The 5,882-nt window shown below is 38.5% G+C and overlaps 1 pseudogene; it reads left to right on the top strand.

Moving 5' to 3' along the window:
• The first annotated feature begins 4,330 nt into the window (after positions 1 to 4,330).
• On the top strand, positions 4,331 to 5,290 carry LOC102390469 (annotated as a pseudogene).
• The last annotated feature ends 592 nt before the right edge of the window (positions 5,291 to 5,882 follow it).

Raw genomic sequence — 5,882 nt, 5'->3', positions numbered from 1 at the left:
AAATAGTAAAAATATATCTAGGTCTTTCTCTGGTTTTGTTGTGAGTATTGTGGGTTCAGCTCATTTTTGGCTAGTTCCTTGGTCTGACTTATATTTCTCAAGATCCTATGTAGTCCGTAGTAACCACAGGGTTTTAATCTATGGCCTGTAGCTTCCAAGGCGTTTCCCTCTGTTATAGCTTCTTCTGTTTGCTGGTCTCTTCAGTGTCTGGTTCCTGCCCTGACACAAAGGGGACGGTGGAGGACACTATTTTTTTAATTTTATTTAGGCTCACTTGTTCAGCCGCGCTGTGGGGAGGGAGGGAGGGATGCTGCAAACATATAACACTGGCGTGCGCTTGCAGTGCCTCAGCCACACTGGGTCTGCCCCCGCTCACGGTGCATGTAGCCTCCCTGCCCACACTGCTTGGGCTCTAGTTTGTTCCGCCAGGAACAATCAGAGGCCGGCCCTGGGCTGAGCTCCCAGGTCCAAGCCGCTCAGGTTCAGGCACTCGGGTAGTCCTCAGAGGCGCAGACTCGGTTGGGCCTGCGTTTTGTGCTCTTCCCAGATCCGAGCAGCTTAGGTGATGTGTTTGGCGGGCACCAATGCTGCGACTTATCGCCTCCCCGCCACTCGGTTATCTGGGTGTAAAACCGGCGCACCTTCTCAGGCAGATGCTGACCGTCCAGACCGCCAAGAAGTTTTAGTTAGCAAAGAAGCCTGCTTACAGTTTTATAGATAGTGTCTCTCTTGGGCTGCGATTGCCCCCTTCTGGCTCTGGCTGCCTGTCACTGGAAGGGGAAGGTCTGTAACCGGCTATCTCAGTTCAGTCCTTTGTTCTGTGCGCGGGCCTGGCGGTGTCTTAGGTTAGGGCTGGCTTTTCGCGTGGTAGATATCCCACAGTCTAGTTTGCTAGCCCAAATTATTTCGCTCAGATAGCGCTCAGGACATTCGGGCCGATTCTTACTCTAAGGGACACAGCCCGCGCCGCGCTTCCCTGCCCAGCCCCCGCTTGCTAATGCCATGTGCAGGCGTCTGCGCTGCTTCTCCGCTGGGGGAGTTACCGTAGGGCTCACAATCTGTGATTTTTAATTGTTTATTTATTTTTTTTTCCTCCCTTTTATGTTGCCCTCTGTGCTTCCAAAGCTCGGCACAGATTCGGCAGTGAGAAAGTTTCCTGGTGTTTGGAAACTTCTCTCTGTTTAAGACTCCCTTCCTGGGATGGAACTCCATCCCTCCCTCTTTTGTCTCTTTTTTTGTCTTTTATATTTTTTTCCTACCTCCTTTCGAAGAGTTGGGTTGCTTTTCTGGGTGCCTGATGTCCTCTGCCGGCATTCAGAAGTTGTTTTGTGGAATTTACTTGACGTTTAAATGCTCTTTTGATGAATTTGTGGGGGAGAAAGTGTTCTCCCCGTCCTACTCCTCCGCCATCTTGGCTCCTCCTCTGAATTACCAATTTTTATCAAATATACAAATATACTTGAAGTATACCTTGTTTTACTCTTGAGAAATTCAAGCTCAAGTCTTACCTATTTCATGTTATACAAGATTTCATCACCAAAATGTCATATCTGTACAATTAGAAATTATATTTTATATAGCACTGGAAATAATTTTATTCAAGTAATGAGTGAAATGCTAAATGATTTTATTCATAAAAATGATAAAGATTACAGTTCTATTCTTTTGTATATTAATCTTTTACTCTCTTTTAAGATTGACGATTTTAAATTAAAAGTGTCTGTTCCTTTACTCAATTTCAGAATCAAATAATGAACACTATATTAAGTAAACAAGCATTTTCTAAGATCTATATTGTTTCCAGGTAGGAACTAGGACTATTTTCCTAGATCATGTAGTAACTATTTTCCTAGGTCTCAGTCCTTAGATCCTAGATCATGTAATATCAGTGGGAAAGAAAAACAGTATATGAAAGGAATGAGCCAAATTGCAACACTCTGTGCTCCAAAGTCATGTGTGCTCTCCCTGTTAGTTCTACAGAGTGGAGGTGATAATATTATTAAATCATTGGCAGAAAATTCATGGAGAATTCACATCTAAGAGTCTGGGATTTTTATAACACTGTGATGATTGTTTTAATATCTTATTTCATTCCCACATTAACCATGTGATACCAAATCAAGGTAAATTAGAGAGCAGTTTTTCATACTGTGTATACCTGTGGCGGATTCATTTTGATATTTGGCAAAACTAATACAATTATGTAAAGTTTAAAAATAAAATAAAATTAAAAAAAAAGCAAACAGTAAAATTTAGAAGAATAAAATTTAACTTTTAATAAAAACAATAATAGCTAGCTTTCAAATAGATTTTCTATGAATACCAAAACAACTTTAAGTTTCTTTGCATGTATCAAATGAATTAATTCATATAACAATCCTAACTATGGGTACAACTGTTAGTTTTGCAGCCTAGTAATCTATGGCACAGGAAGATTAAGCAGTTTGCATTGTCATACAACTGGCAAGTGAAGCCATGATTCAACTGCAGGCCATCTTGTCAGGATTGTATTTTTCATCCATGGCACTGTATTTAGACTATGCTTGCATGGAAAAACTTGAAACATAAAGGGTGGGGAAATGAGAAGCAGGGCTGGGACTCATGTTGAGTCAAGTGATGCCTGGAGTGTAATATTTAAGAAGGCAATCACTTTAACAATGGTGCAGTGCAGAGTCAGCCCTGAAACTGAGTGCATGCTCTGAGATTCTGTACTAGAGGAGTTTCATTCCTTATTTAGGTAAGACTGTATTCTACTCCTGGCTCTGATGAAAGGAAAAAAATGGAAAAAAATAATCATCAGTGAGTAACTCAATAACTCTACCAAAAACAATTTTTCTAGGGAGTGTGTTACAACCCTGGCAACTAAAGATTTAAGAACATTATACCACATTAATAATTATAATTATAGGACCATATTTTATACATAAACATATTAAAAGTGATAGGTAATTTTATCAACAATATAATATTTAACTATCTCAAATAAGAAAGCAAACAGAAAACTTAAACAATTGCTTAATATAACAAATGATAAATAATGGAGTTAAGATTCAAACTTAAGTATGATTTAAAAAATACGCACTGATTTGCAATCACAAAATAAATGTGCAAATGATCAATGAATCCATCATTGCTAAATCTCAATAAATAAATAAAGCTCAAGAAAAGTGAGTTTAGAAACTGTTATCTGAATTATTATTATTTTTTGAGGAACAACAAAGACATCAAAGATGCATACAGAACACAGAGTAAAGCATGACAGGAAGTATCTTACACAGCTAGTGAACACATTCCAGGTGACCCCTGTTTTCCCAGAGTGACCCTCTTAATTGTTTCTATCTGTGTCTATTCCCACACAACTTTTCCAGAATAAAAACATCTGATAGCCCCCACATAGTATCTTACTGAAATATATGTATTTTATTTCCCTATGTACAAAAAATAAAATATTCTCTAATTTTTTTTTGTAAACTGCCTAATAATGTGAATTGTATATAAGAACATGTATGATCAAGATCATCAAGTGATGGGAGGGAAATTAAGAGTTTAAATAGTAGCTTAATATATATAAGGAAGATAATTTCTGTTATATTAATAGTTCTACTGAAGTATGTAAAGTCATAGAGAAATACAATAAAATTGTCAAAAAATGTAAATATTTAAGGGAATTCCCTAGCAGTTCAATGATTAGGATGCTGTACTTTCCCCGCTGTCAGCCTGAGGTTCAATGTCTGGTTGGGGTACTAAGATCCCACAAACTGTGAAACATGGCCACAAAATGATGTAAATATTTTAAACTGAGATCATATGGCAAAGTTGTGGTTCTATCTTCAATAACTATCAATTTGTCCAATGCCTGTGCCAATCAGAGCATGTGGGGCTTCCCTGGTGGCTCAGGTAGTAAAGAATCCACCTGCAATGCAGGAGACCGGGTTTGGTCCCTGGGTGGGGAAGATCCCCTGGAGAAGGAATGACAACCCACTCCAGTATTCTTGCCTATGAAATCCCATGGACAGAGGAGCCTGGCTGGCTACAGTCCATGGGAACAGAGAGTCAGACATGACTGAACAACTAACACTTTAACTTTTTTGACATTGGACTGTATTTGGAAAGAATGCCCTAAAATATATTTCAAGGGAGAGTGTATGGTGATAACACATGGATTATAAACTGAGAAAGGGGAAATGCATACATAATAAAATTCTTAAATTAGAAACAATTGCATTGATCATGGAAATCAATCTGGATATCATGATACAATTTATAAAACAGGCACTGACCCCTGATGGTAAAAATAAAAAGCAGATAATACATTTACCCTTTTTCACAGATGGAACACCAAGAAAAAGCACCAGAAGGTAATCTCACTAAACTGATGGAGTTTGTTCTCCTGGACTTTGCTGATGTTCCTCATCTCCAGGGGTTTTTATTTGGACTCTTTTTACTCATCTATATAGTTATCTCGATGGCAATGGCATCATATTTCTGATAACAAAACTAGACCCTGGTCTCCAGACCCCCATGTATATTTTCCTTGGCAATTTTTCTGTTTTGGAAACCTGCTATGTGTCTGTTACGCTCCCCAGAATGCTCACATGTCTTTGGACACAAAGAAGAACGATTTCTTTAGTTGCTTGTGCCACACAAATGTGCTTCATTCTTATACTTGGGGGCCACCGAGTGCTTCCTTCTGGCCGTGATGGCCTATGATTGCTATGCGGCCATTTGTAGCCCTCTGCACTATCCTCTAGTTATGAACTACAGGGTGTTTATCCGGCTAGTGGCTGGCTCCTGGATCAGTGGAATCCCAGTCCAACTAGGCCAGACAGGCCAGATTTTCTCTCTGCCCTTTTGTGGTTCTAACCTCATCAACCACTTCTGTGACATCCCTCCCATACTCAAGCTGGCCTGTGGGGACACTTTTCTGAATGAAATGTCAGTCTTCACAGTTGCTGCGCTGTTTGTTTTGGGTCCATTTCTGTTGATACTTGTCTCCTATGGCAAAATCATCTCCACAGTCCTTAAATTGCCATCAGCCACAAGTCGGGGCAAAGCCTTTTCCACCTGCTCCTCTCATCTTATGGTTGTGGCGTTGTTCTTCGGATCAGGCCTTGTCACATATTTAAGACCCAAGACCCAAGGCTCAGCAGGAACTGACAAAATGCTTTCTCTCTTCTACACGATTGTGATGCCTGTGTTTAACCCCATGATATACAGTCTAAGGAACAAGGATGTCATGATGGCACTGAGACAATGGCCATGCAAACACCTTAGTTCATTGAAAAACTGACTTGTATTTCAGAACTTGATTTCTTATATATTAGTTATAAATTTTCAATATTTATCTTAAACTCAATTTATCTGTCTAGAAAGTGGTAGTTATTACCAAAATAAAAATTACTTGTAACACTGAGGAAACTTTCTGTCTCCAGTTATACAGTTGTGTGGGTAAACAAATAGCAAATCATTCACTTGGAATTCTATAACCTTATTGTTAAATGTTCTCTTGTAGTAAGAACTTTAGCCAAGAATTGCTATAATAGGCCCAGTTGTAATACAGACTCAGTTATATCACTTATTTGAAAGTATATTATTCACTTCCGTAGAGTTGTCACAGAAATTTTTAAAACTAAGTTAGTAATGGGCATTAATTAAAATGTTATGTATAGTTTGGCCTAGCAATTATTCTACGAGAAATAATTTCTTAGAGTGAAAAGTAGCTTTCATTGGGAATGTAGTTTATTAAATGATGTTGTACAATGATATTAGTAATTATTAGGTGTCATTTACGTGTATATCAGATTAAATCCATAATATGATTTGTTGAGTTGATAAAACAAAAGTTATTATTGAAATCTTTACATATAATAGATGAGCTTGGA

Source organism: Bubalus bubalis, chromosome 2, assembly GCF_019923935.1.
Source record: "Bubalus bubalis isolate 160015118507 breed Murrah chromosome 2, NDDB_SH_1, whole genome shotgun sequence".
Lineage (NCBI taxonomy): Eukaryota > Metazoa > Chordata > Mammalia > Artiodactyla > Bovidae > Bubalus > Bubalus bubalis.
Note: the sequence above shows the minus strand (reverse complement) of the source record. Positions and strands in the feature narration are given on the sequence as shown.